The following is a 14,401-nucleotide window of genomic DNA, read 5'->3' as shown; positions in this document are numbered from 1 at the left end:
AAAGACTTGCTGGTTGACAGGTTAATTGGCCATTCGCAATTGCCCCTAGTAAAGGTAGGTGGTAGGGAAATATAGGGAAGGTGGGGATGTGGTAGGAATATGGAATTCGTGTAGGATTAGTATAAATGGGTGGTCGATGGTCGGCACAGACTCGGTGGGCCGAAGGGCCTGTTTCAGTGCTGTATCACGAAACTAAATTAATCGGTCAATGAGATGCTGTTTTTTGAGCTTGTGTTGATGTTCACTGGAACAATGCAGCAAGCCCAGGATAGAGATGTGAGCACGAGAGCAGGGGGGAGTCTTGAAATGGCAAGCAACCAGAAGCTCAGGGTCCTGCTTGCGGACTGAGCAGACGTGTTCCACAAAGCGGTCACCCAGTCTGCGTTTGGTCTCCCCAATAAACATGAATATACATGAATTGGATTTGGACGCCAGTATGTTGCAAAATGTCAAGAAAGAAAGGCACAAATGCCATTAACACTGACTTTACAAATTATTCACTGAAAAATTCTTTCATTTGCTGGAAAAGATGAATACTGTGCATCTGAAAATGGGCACCATGGGATTGTGTTGCATACTGACCTGTTTTCCTGTATTTGCCTGTCATCTATACAATTCAATTTGTGTTGGATATTGCTGAGAATCTCATTTCAAGATGAGGGCACAGATCTTAATATAATCCTACTGAAAGTTTAATCCTGGAACAAATCCTGTGTGACATGGATTGCAACGTTTCGAGGGCTGTGCAGCTAAGGTGAGTAAGACGGGAATGATGTGCTTGATGATTGCGTGGAATGCATTGCAAATTTGGGTTACATTCTGCACCTTGAAATTCAGAAGCAAGTGAGGCACCAGGTGGAAATCAACAGCTGTCTCTGTGGAAGCGGGGACATGGCCTCCGAATCTAACCATTTGAACTCTGAAAACATTCTGCTGGATCTGAACTGCCCTGTATACCAAAGCCAATTTGTATACTTTATAAAGTGGAATGCCCAGAACTATGCAGAGTACTCCAGGTGGGGTCTAACCAGGACATTATATAGCTGTAGCGAAGCTTCGCCCCCATTATATAACTGCCTCTGTTACGCATTCTACTGCCAGGGTAATCGCATTGTATGTTGCAACGCAGCAAAATAAGGACGCATTTGATCAAAATAAAGAGTTTAAAAACACAAGTATGTGTCAGTGCAATCAGTAAATAATGAGAAATGAAATCCAGAACTTGGCAAGAATCCCAAGTGGATGTCTTGGTGTGGTTGGGGAAGGGAATATTTGTCAATGATGGCACACTGTGCATTGACACTGCAGCAGCTGCTGCACCTCTTACAAACTTAGTTTCTTAAGTGAGAGTTTACAAAAAAGGGAATTGGATAATTGCATGAAAGGAGAGGCAAACAAAAGCAGAGCGAAGGAAGTGGGCCCAACTGGCAAGTCTTTGAAAAAACTGGCAATGGTGCGATGGCCTGAATGGCCTGGCAATGTGTTGTGCACTGCTGAGCATCCATTGCTGGGTCAGTACCTCTGCAGCCTTGCGAAATGTCACAGTGGAATTGCATTTCAATGAAACAAGCACACCAAATAGATCATGACTGTACAGTTTAAGAATACTTGCAGCTTCCTCAGCCGTGCAGCTGTGCTGAGTTTCTGTAGTGCAGTGGTGATCTCGTTTGTCAACCACACAAAAAGTCTCCAGTTCGAAACTCCGCAGCAACATTTTCGAAACCAACCCAAACTTCTGACCAAGATATATGCAATCATTGACATTCCCCATTAATACAACACAATTTCTCAAAGCCCTCCTTCCCTTGCACATTGTGTGCACAATGCCTTGCAATCGCTCCTCTTTTGAGTCCTGATGCTGCAGAAAGTTCCTCAAAACCGCGCACTTGCACTTCATTTGGCTCAGATTAGAATAGAAACCTGCAACACCATCTTGCCAAGTAACAGCTGATCGAAGTCTCATTTCAGACGAGGCAACAGCACATCAGCAATTCACTTTCGCCAGCTCCACAGTCGTTGAGACAGGGGCACGCTGCAATATTTTGACCCGCACTGTCCAATTACTCGCTGTTAGCAGCAAGTGGCGTCTGCTGCCTCAATCAACAGGTTACTGGCCATCTCAGGGAGGTAAAATAGCACAACCCGGGCCAAATCTCCCCATAAACCAAGCACAGGCTCAGCAAAACGTCGGCACATGATATCCGGGTCACAAAACCTCCGAGCAGCTCTGACAGAACACCCAAGTGACTGAAAGTTTCTTTGAGTTGCAATGATGAATCTCCGGTGGAAACAAGTTTGGGGAAAATGATCCTCCTGAACATTTCTTTTTGGGTAAAAGGGGCAAAAATCCTTTTCAACTTAACCACTGCCACAGCAGATTCTTGGTGTCTTAAGCACCTTGACAACGCAGCTCTTAACATGCAGCCGCAATTATGACAAGGGGTAAAGGTTCATGACACGCAGAGGGGAAAAAGTTATTTAACTTATGACAGTCGCTCACAGACTTATTAGCGTTTTGTGCAGTCAGTAACAGAGACATACCTGGGTTTATTGATGCAGATTAACATAACTATTCAGCGTCACGCAGAGCCGCTAAGAGTACTTTGCCTCCCTTAAAGACGGACACAGCTGATTCTGTAACTGAAGCTAAGGAAACAGGCAGACGTGCCAAATTATCACTTTGTATTGTTCTTCATTCGGCGAGTAACAGGAAAACTAACAAGGTGGCGTTGAAAATGAGATGCACTGCGGCTCCGCTCAATATCAACCCGCTCCTTCATATTGAACTGAGGAAGAATACGCATGAATAAAAGCAAAATACTGTGGATGCTGGAAATCTGAAATAAAAACAAGAAATTCTGGAAATACTCAGCAGGTTTGGCAGCATCTGTGGAGAGAGAAGCAGAGTTAACATTTCGGCTCAGTGACCCTTCTTCAGAACTGGCAAATATTGGAAAAGTCAAAGGTTAGAAGCAAGTAAAGCGGGGGTGGAGCAAGAGATAACAAAGGAGAAGGTGTAGATTGGGCAAGGCCACAGAATAGCTGACCAGAAGGTCATGGAGCAAAGGCAAACAATATGTTAATGGTGTGTTGAAAGACAAAGCATTAGTACAGATAGGACTGTTAACAGACTGAAAATTGAACAGCAGCAAGTCCAAACATGAAAACAAAACAGTGGGTACGCAAACTGAACAAACTAAGATGAAATAAAATAAACATGCAAAAAAATTTTTAAAATGTAAAAATGAAAAATAACAAAAAGTGAAAGTAAAATGGGGGGCCCGTCATGATCTGAAATTATTGAACTCAATATTCAGTCCGGCATGCTCACGTGTGCAGTGGTTAGCACCGCAGCCTCACAGCTCCAGCGACCCGGTTTCCATTCTGGGCAATGCTTGTGTGGTGTTTGCAAGTTCTCCCTGTGTCTGCGTGGGATTCCTCTGGGTGCTCCGGATCCTCCCACATGCCAAAGACTTGCTGGTTGGTAGGTTAATTGGCCATTTTCAATTGCCCCTCGTAATGGTAGGTGGTAGGGAAACATAGAGAAGGTGGGGATGTGCTACAATATCGAATTCGTGTAGGATAAGTATAAATGGGTGGTCGATGGTCGGCACAGACTCGGTGGGCCGAAGGGCCTGTTTCAGTGCTGTATCACGAAACTAAACTAATCGGTCAACGAGATGCTGTTTTTCGAGCTTGCGTTGATGTTCACTGTAACACTGCTGCAAGCCCAGGAGAGAGATGTGAGCATGAGAGCAGGGGGGAGTCTTGAAATGGCAAGCAATCAGAAGCTCAGGGTCCTGCTTGCGGACTGAGCGGACGTGTTCCGCAAAGCGGTCACCCAGTCTGCGTTTGGTCGCCCCAATAAACATGAATATACATGAATTGGATTTAGGCGCCAGTGTGTTGCAAAACGAGAAGAAAGAAAGGCACAAATGCCATTAACACTGAATTTACAAATGATTCACTGAAAAATTCTTTCATTTCCTGGAAAAGATGAATATTGTGCATCTGAAAATGGGCACCATGGGATTGTGTTGCATACGGACCTGTTTTCCCGTATTTGCCTGTCATCTATACAATTCAATTTGTGTTGGATATTGCTGAGAATCTCATTTCAAGATGAGGGCACAGATATTAATATAATCCGACTGAAAGTTTAATCCTGGAACAAATCCTGTGTGACATGGATTGCAACGTTTAGAGGGCTGTGCAGCTAAGGTGAGGAAGACGGGAATGATGTGCTTGATGATTGCGTGGAATGCCTTGCAAACTTGGGTTACGTTGCTTGATTTCATTCTACACCTTGAAATTCAGAAGCAAGTGAGGCACCAGGTGGAAACCAACAGCTGTCTCTGTGGAAGCGGGGACATGGCCTCCGAATCTAACCATTTGAACTCTGAAAACATTCTGCTGGATCTGAACTGCCCTGTCTCCCAAGGCCAATTTGTATACTTTATAAAGTGGAATGCTCAGAACTATGCAGAGTACTCCAGGTGGGGTCTAACCAGGACATTATATAGCTGTCGCGAAGCTTTGCCCTCATTATATAACTGCTCTGTTACGCATTCTACTTCTCGGGTAATCACATTGTTAGAATTAGAATTAGAATTAGTACATTACAGCGCAGTACAGTCCCTTCGGTCCTCGATGTTGCGCCGACCTGTGAAACCATCTGACCTACACTGTTCCATTTTCATCCATATGTCGATCCAATGACCACTTAAATGCCCTTAAAGTTGGCGAGTCTACTACTGTTTCAGGCAGGTCGTTTCACGCCCCTACTTCTCTCTGAGTAAAGAAACTACCTCTGACATCTGTCCTGTATCTATCACCCCTCAACTTAAAGCGATGTCCCCTCGTGTTTGCCATCACCATCCGAGGAAAAAGACTCTCACTATCCACCCGATCCAACCCTCTGATTATCTTATCTGTCGCTATTAAGTCACCTCTCCTCCTCCTTCTCTCCAACGAAAACAACATCAAGTCCCTCAGCCTTTCCTCGAAAGACCTTCCCTCCATCCCAGGCAACATCCTAGTACATATCCTCTGCACTCTTTCCATAGCTTCCACAACTTTCCTATCATGCGGTGACCAGAACTGCACGCAATGCTCCAGGTGCGGTCTCACCAGAGTTTTGTACAGCTGCAGCATGACCTCGTGGCTCCGAAACTCGATCCCCCTACTACTAAAAGCTAACACACCATATGCCTTCTTAACAGCCCTATTAACCTGGGTAGCAACCTTCAGGGATTTATGCACCTGGACACCAAGATCTCTCTGCTCATCTACACTACCAAGAATCTTCCCATTAGCCCAGTACTCTGCATTCCTGTTACTCCTTCCAAAGTGAATCACCTCGCACTTTTCCGCATTAAACTCCATTTGCCATCTCTCAGCCCAGCTCTGCAGCCTATCTATGTCCCTTTGTACCCAACAACATCCTTCGGCACTATCCACAACTCCACCTACCTTAGTGTCATCCGCACATTTACTAACCCACCCTTCTACACCCTCTTCCAGGTCATTTATAAAAATGACAAACAGCATTGGCCCCAAAACAGATCCTTGCGGTACACCACTAGTAACTAAACTCCAGGATGAACATTTGCCATCAACCACCACCCTCTGTCTTCTTTCAGCTATCCAAGTTCTGATCCAAAGCTCTAAATCACCTTCAACCCCATCCTTCCGGATTTTCTGCAATAGCCTACCATGGGGAACCTTATCAAACGCCTTACTGAAATCCATATACACCACACCCACTGCTTTACCCTCATCCACCTGTTTCGTCACCTTCTCGAAAAACTCAATAAGGTTTGTAAAACACGACCTACCCATCACAGAACCGTGCTGACTATCGCTAATGAACTTATTCTTTTCAAGATGATTATAAATCCTGTCTCTTGTAACCTTTTCCAACATTTTACCCACAACCGAAGTAAGGCTCGCAGGTCTATAATTACCAGGGCTGTCTCTACTCCCCTTCTTGAACAAGGGGACAACATTTGCTATCCTCCAGTCTTCCGGCACTATTCCTGTCGACAATGACGACATAAAGATCAAGGACAAAGGCTCTGTGATCTCCTTCCTGGCTTCCCAGAGAATCCTAGGATAAATCCCATCTGGCCCAGGGGATTTATCTATTTTCACAATTTCCAAAATTGCTAACACCTCCTCCTTGTGAACCTCAATCCCATCTAGCCAGTAGTCTGTATCTCAGTACTCTCCTCGACAACATTTTCTTTCCCACTGTAAATACTGACGAAAAATATTCATTTAACACTTCCCCTATCTCCTCCGATTCCACACACAACTTCCCACTACGATCCTTGATTGGCCCTAACCTATCTCGAGTCATTTTTTTATTCCTGATATACCTATAGAAAGCCTTAGGGTTTTCTTTGATCCTATCAGCCAATGACTTCTCGTGTCCTCTCCTTGCTCTTCTTATCTCTCCTTTTAGATCCTTCCTGGCTAGCATGGAACTCTCAAGCGCCCTAACTGAGCATTCACGTCTCATCCTAACATAAGCCTTCTTCTTCCTCTTGACAAGTGCTTCAACTTCTTTAGTAAACCACGGCTCCCTCGCTCGACAACTTCCTCCCTGCCTCACAGGTACATACTTATCAAGGACACGCATTAGCTGCTCCTTGAATAAGCTCCACATTTCGATTGTTCCCATCCCCTGCAATTTCCTTCCCCATCCTACGCATCCTAAATCTTGCCTAATCGCATCATAACTTCCTTTCCCAAAGCTATATTTTTTGCCCTGTGGTATATACCTGTCCCTGCCCATCGCTAAGGTAAACCTAACCGAATTGTGGTCACTTTCACCAAAGCGCTCACCTACATCTAAATCTAACAGCTGGCCGGGTTCATTACCCAGTACCAAATACAATGTGGCATCGCCCCTGGTTGGCCTGTCTACATACTGTCAGAAAACCCTCCTGCACACACTGGACAAAAACTGACCCATCTAAAGTACTCGAACTATAGTATTTCCAGTCGATATTTGGAAAGTTAAAGATTCCCATAACAACTACCCTGTTACTCTCGCCCCTGTCGAGAATCATCTTTGCTATCCTTTCCTCTACATCTCTGGAACTATTTGGAGGTCTATAAAAGACTGTCAACAGGGTGACTTCACCTCTCCTGTTTCTAACCTCGGCCCAGACTACCTCAGTGGACGAGTCCTCAAATGTCCTTTCTGTCGCTGTAATACTCTCCTTGATTAACAATGCCACACACCCCCCTCTTTTACCATCTTCTCTGTTCTTACTGAAACATCTAAATCCCGGAACCTGCAACATCCATTCCTGCCCCTGCTCTACCCATGTCTCTGAAATGGCCACTACATCGAGATCCCAGGTACCAACCCATGCTGCAAGCTCTCCCACCTTATTCTGGATGCTTCTGGCGTTGAGGTAGACACAATTTAAACCAGGTTCTTGCTTGCCAGTGCCCACTTGCGTCCTTGTAACCTTATCCCTGACCTCACTACTCTCAACATCCTGTACACTGGCAATACAATTTAGGTTCCCATTCCCCTGCTGAATTAGTTTAAACCCCACTGAAGAGCACTGGCAAATCTCAATCCCCCCCCCCCCCCCACCCCCAGGATATTGGTACACCTCTGGTCAGGTGAAGACCATCCTGTTTGTAGAGGTCCCACCTACCCCAGAAAGAGCCCCAATTATCCAGGAAAACAAAACCCTCCCTCCTGCACCATCCTTGCAGCCACGTGTTCAACTCCATTGTGTGGAGCAACTCAGCAAAATCAGGACGCATTTGATAAAAATAAAGAGTTTAAAAACACAAATATGTGTCAGTGCAATCAGTAAATAATGAGAAATGAAATGCAGAACTTGGCAAGAATCCCAAGTGGATGTCTTGGTGCGGTTGGGGAAGGGAATCTTTGTCAATGATGGCACACTGTGCATTGACACTGCAGCAGCTGCTCCACCTCTTACAAACTTAGTTTCTTAAGTGAGAGTTTAATATAAAGGGAATTGGATAATTGCATGAAAGGAGAGGCAAACAAAAGCAGAGCGAAGGAAGTGGGCCCAACTGGCAAGTCTTTGAAAAAACTGGCAATGGTACAATGGCCTGAATGGCCTGGCAATGTGTTGTGCACTGCTGCGCGTCCATTGCTGGGTCAATACCTCTGCAGCCTTGCGAAGTGTCACAGTGGAATTGCATTTCAATGAAACAAGCACCACAAATAGATCATGACTGTATAGATTAACAATACTTGCAGCTTCCTCAGGCCTGCAGCTGTGCTGAGTTTCTGTAGTGTAGTGGTGATCACGTTTGTGCAATACACAAAAAGTCCCCAGGTCGAAACTGGGCAGAAACATTTTCGAAACCAAATCAAACTTCTGACCAAGACATATGTAATCATTGACATTCCCCATTAACACAACACAATTTCTCAAAGATCTCTTTCTCTTGCACATTGTGTGCACAATGCCTTGCAATCGCTCCTCTTTCTAGTCCTGATGCTGCAGAAAGTTCCTCAAAACCTAGCACTTGCACTTCATTTGGCTCAGATTAGAATAGAAACCTGCAACACTAGCTTGCTCAGCAACAGCTGATCTAAGTCTCATTTCAGACGAGGCAAAAGCACATCAGCAATTCACTTTCGCCAGCTCCACAATAGTTGAGACAGGGGCACGCTGCTATATTTTGACCCGCACTGTCCAATTACTCGCTGTTAGCAGCAAGTGGCGTCTGCTGCCTCAATCAACAGGTTACTGGCCATCTCAGGGAGGTAAAATAGCACAACACGGGCCAAATCTCCCCAGCAACTAAGCACAGGCTCAGCAAAACGTCGGCACATGATATCCGGGTCACGAAACCTCCGAGCAACTCTAACAGAACACCCAAGTGACTGAAACTTTCTTTGAGTTGCAATGATGAATCTCCGGTGGAAACAAGTTTGGGGAAAATGCTCCTCCTGAACATTTTTTTGGGTAAATGCGGCAAAAATCCTTTTCAATTTAAGCACTGCTGCAGCAGATTCTTGGTGTCTTAAGCACCTTTCAACATGCAGCCGCAATTATGACAAGGGGTAAAGGATCATGACACGCAGAGGGGAAAAAGTTATTTAAGTTATGACATTCGCTCACAGACCTATTAGCGTTTTGTTCAGTCAGTAACAGAGACATACCTGGGTTTATTGATGCAGATTAACATAACTATTCAGCGTCACGCAGAGCCGCTACGAATACTTTGCCTCCCTTAAAGATGGACACAGCTGATTCTGTAACTGAAGCAAAGGAAACAGGCAGATGTGCCAAATTATCACTTTGTATTGTTCTTCATTCGGTGAGTAACAGGAAAACTAACAAGGTGGCGTTGAAGATGAGATGCACTGCGGCTCCGCTCAATATCAAATCGCTCCTTCATATTGAACTGAGGAAGAATATACATGAATAAAAGCAAAATACTGTGGATGCTGGAAATCTGAAATAAAAACAAGAAATTCTGGAAATACTCAGCAGGTCTGCCAGCATCTGTGGAGAGAGAAGCAGAGTTAACATTTCGGCTCAGTGACCCTTCTTCAGAACTGGCAAATATTAGAAAAGTCAAAGGTTAGACGCAAGTAAAGCGGGGGTGGAACAAGAGATAACAAAGGAGAAGGTGTCGATTGGGCAAGGCCACAGAATAGCTGACCAGAAGATCATGGAGCAAAGGCAAACAATATGTTAATGGTGTGTTGAAAGACAAAGCATTAGTACAGATAGGACTGTTAACGGACTGAAAATTGAACAGCAGCAAGTACAAACATGAAAACAAAACAGTGGGTAAGTGAACTGAACAAACTAAGATGAAATAAAATAAACATACAAAAAATGTTAAAAATGTAAAAAAGAAAAATAACAAAAAGTGAAAGTAAAATGGGGGGCCCGTCATGATCTGAAATTATTGAACTCAATATTCAGTCCGGCACGCTCTCGTGTGCAGTGGTTAGCAAAGCAGCCTCACAGCTCCAGCGACCCAGTTTCAATTCTGGGCACTGCCTGTGTGGTGTTTGCAAGTTCTCCCTGTGTCTGCGTGGGATTCCTCCGGGTGCTCCGGTTTCCTCCCACATGTCAAAGACTTGCTGGTTGATAGGTTAATTGGCAATTTTCAATTGGCCCTAGTCAAGGTAGGTGGTCGGGAAATATAGGGAAGGTGGGGATGCGGTAGGAATATGGAATTCGTGTAGGATAAGTATAAATGGGTGGTCGATGGTCGGCACAGACTCAGTGGGCCGAAAGGCCTGTTTCAGTGCTGTATCACGAAACTGAACTAATCGGTCAACGAGATGCTGTTTTTCGAGCTTGTGTTGATGTTCACTGGAACACTGCAGTAAGCCCAGGAGAGAGATGTGAGCATGAGAGCAGGGGGGAGTCTTGAAATGGCAAGCAACCAGAAGCTCAGGGTCCTGCTTGCGGACTGAGCAGACGTGTTCCGCAAAGCTGTCACCCAGTCTGCGTTTGGTCTCCCCAATAAACATGAATATACATGAATTGGATTTAGGCGCCAGTATGTTGCAAAACGAGAAGAAAGAAAGGCACAAATGCCATTCACACTGACTTTACAAATGATTCACTGAAAAATTATTTCATTTGCTGGAAAAGATGAATATTGTGCATCTGAAAATGGGCACCATGGGATTGTGTTGCAGACTGACCTGTTTTCCTGTATTTGCCTGTCATCTATACAATTCAATTTGTGTTGGATATTGCTGAGAATCTCATTTCAAGATGAGGGCACAGATATGAATATAATCCTACTGAAAGTTTAATCCTGGAACAAATCCTGTGTGACATGGATTGCAACGTTTAGAGGGCTGTGCAGCTAAGGTGAGGAAGACGGGAATGATGTGGTTGATGATTGCATGGAATGCATTGAAAACTTGGGTTACGTTGCTTGATTTCATTATGCACCTTGAAATTCAGAAGCAAGTGAGGCACCAGGTGGAAACCAACAGCTGTCTCTGTGGAAGCGGGGACATGGCCTCCGAATCTAACCATTTGAACTCTGAAAACATTCTTCTTGATCTGAACTGCCCTGTATACCAAGGCCAATTTGTATACTTTCCAAAGTGGAATGCCCAGAACTATGCAGAGTACTCCAGGTGGGGTCTAACCAGGACATTACATAGCTGTCGCGAAGCTTCGCCCCCATTATATAACTGCCTCTGTTACGCATTCTACTGCTAGAGTAATCACATTGTATGTAGCAATTCAGCAAAATAAGGACGCATTTGATCAACTTAAAGAGTTTGAAAACACCAATATGTGTCAGTGCAATCAGTAAATAATGAGAAATGAAATCCAGAACATGGCAAGAATCCCAAGTGAATGTGTTGGTGTGTTTGGGGAAGGGAATCTTTGTCAATGATGGCACACTGTGCAATGACACTGCAGCAGCTGCTGCACCTCTTACAAACTTAGTTTCTTAAGTGAGAGTTTACTAAAAAGGGGATTGGATAATTGCATGAAAGGAGAGGCAAACAAAAGCAGAGCTCAGGAAGTGGGCCCAACTGGCAAATCTTTGAAAAAACTGGCAATGGTACGATGGCCTGAATGGCCTGGCAATGTGTTGTGCACTGCTGAGCGTCCATTGCTGGGTCAATACCTCTGCAGCCTTGCGAAATGTCACAGTGGAATTGCATTTCAATGAAACAAGCACCACAAATAGATCATGACTGTATAGTTTAACAATACTTGCAGCTTCCTCAGGCCTTGCAACCGTGCTGAGTTTCTGTAGTTCAGTGGTGATCACGGTTGCTTAACACACGAAAAGTCGCCAGTTCGAAACTAGGCAGAGAAATTTTCGAAACCAACCCAAACTTCTTCCCAAGAAATATGCAATCAATGATATTCCCCATTAACACAACACAATTGCTCAAAGCCCTATTTCTCTTGCACATTGTGTGCACAATGCCTTGCAATCGTTTCTCCTTCTCATCCTGATGCTGCAGAAAGTTCCTCAAAACCTGGCACTGACACTTCATTTGGCTCAGATTAGACTAGAAATCTGCCACAATAGCTTGCTCAGTAACAGCTGATCTCAGTCTCATTTCAGACGAGGCAAACGTGCATCAGCAATTCACTTTCACCAGCTCCACAGTCGTTGCGACCGGGGCACGCCGCAATATTTTGACTCGCACTGTCCAATTACTCGCTGTTAGCAGCAAGAGGCATCTGCTGCCACAATCAACAGGTTACTGGCCATCTCAGGGAGGTAACATAGAACAACCCGGGGCAAATCTCCCCATAAACCAAGCACAGGCTCAGCAAAATGTAGTGTTCTGCTCAGCCAAACCAGTCCCACAACACAGTTCAGACACACACACACCATCTCACTCAGTCATGCCACTCATTTAAAATACCTATCGTGCACGATACATCTTCAAACCAGAGATGTTCACCATCCTGACTGCACATATCCATTCCAGTAGCAAAAGGGGGAGCAGTGGCTCTGGCCAGTCCTGATATAGCATCAGGCTTGTCACTCAAGCCATGCTCCACCCAGCCCAGATTGAGTCACCTACCAGGTCGCAGCTTACTGTGTGTCAGATCCTGTCACCCAGGTATGGGAGAGTCCAAGATTAGTCTGTCGGTTAACAGGACATCGGGGCAGGGTGGCCTTTTGCCACGTGGCAGTATCCTCAATAAAATCTCTTTGCTTGGGAAATCGGGTCTAATGGTAGCTACCTGGAGACGAACCGTCAACATTGTGAGTGCAAATGCAAACGAAGGGTGAATGCTGGAAATCTGAAATGAAAAGAGAAAATGCCGTAAATGCGTATGGCTGCATATCTGGAAAGAGAAACAGTGTTGCAGTTTCTGGTGGGTAGCCTTTCTTCACACAATCCTCAAACACTGTTCAGAAAGCATTTCCTGATTAATGTGTGTGTGCATTACTTTTCAATTTATTTGTGTGTATCTTAGAACCAGAGAGCATCACCATCCTGACTGCATATATCTGTTCCAGTAGATTCGTACAGCATGGAAACAGACTTTTCGGCCCACCGTGTAGTTCTGGCTGGTCCTGATATTGCGCGATGCTTCTAACTCAAGCTGTTATCCAGCCAGCCTGGTGTGAGTGACCTGCCAAGTCGCAGCCTTCTTTTTATCAGAACCTGTCCCGCAGGTGTGGGAGAGTCCAAGTTTAATTTTTCTGCATTCAGGAGTTGGGGGCAGGATGAACCTTCTGACATGTGGCAGTATCCTCTGGGGAACCGGGTCTAATGGTAGCTACCTGGAGATGAACTGTCAGAATGTGAGTGCAAAAGCAAATGCAGGGTGGCTGCTGGATATCTGAAATGAAAAGACAAAATGCTGGAAATGCGCAGCAACTCTTGCAGCATATCTGGAAAGAGAAACAGTGTTCCAGATTCAGGTGGGTGCCCTTTCTTCCCAACTGGATAAAGCTTAGCAATGGAACAGAAATAAAGCAACGCCAGAGGTACGCTTAATGTGGAGAGGGGCAGGTTTGAGATAGAAAGGTAATATGGCTGGGAGAATTTATATGTCAGATGTCATGGTGCTGTATATTTATTCTCTCTGGGAAATATGTGGTTTGCCTTTAAGGCTTGCAAAGGATCAGTACTGTTTTAAGAGCCAGCAAGCCTCACGAGTTCCAGAAAGTGCATTTTGTTTGCCGTTGGTTGCAGCCATTTGGAGACTGCGATTCAAAGGATCTATTCTCATTCCCTTGGGTACAGCCGCTGGGACGGAGCATCAAGCAATACATTTGTTACAATTCAATTTTGAACTGGCCTTTGAGTTTGAAGAAGACTGTTCTAACAGGACACAGACAGACAGCTGGTGTTAACACCTGAAAGAAGAGCTCTCAGCCATTTAAACTGAAGGAAGACCATTTAGTCTGTTTATTTATTATGATATCTCAAAATTCTAAAAAAAAAAATAGACAAGCCAAAACAGAGATCTCTTATAATTTAAACTGAACGGAAAAAAGTTAGACTGGGACAATCTTTTATCCCTCAAAAGTTCTAAAGCGAAATTGATTCATTTAAAAAGTGTTTACATGCCGTTAATTGTTGAAATTTGCTGAATGAAGGAAGGCATCACTTACTGCTGGAATTAGACTACGGAATGTTCTGCTGTGGAAGGACCCTTTCCCCCATCAGATGGTTGTGAGGACTTCAAGCAACATTGGACTGCAAATTTGCAAGGACTCAATTTTTTCTATTTTAAATGTTGTGTATATCGTCATAGTGTATAAGAATTCATTTTTTTTAATTGTACAGTCAATTTGTTGATTTAAAGACACCTGGTATGGTTAGCCTCATTCGGGGGTTAATAGATGGTACAATTTGGCTGGATCTTTCTTTAACTTGGTAAGTTTAAAAATGATATGTTAGGCGATCTGTGGAGGG

The sequence above is a fragment of the Heterodontus francisci genome, chromosome 22 (assembly GCF_036365525.1).
Source record: "Heterodontus francisci isolate sHetFra1 chromosome 22, sHetFra1.hap1, whole genome shotgun sequence".
In the NCBI taxonomy this organism is placed as follows: domain Eukaryota; kingdom Metazoa; phylum Chordata; class Chondrichthyes; order Heterodontiformes; family Heterodontidae; genus Heterodontus; species Heterodontus francisci.
This window is presented reverse-complemented; position numbering follows the sequence as displayed.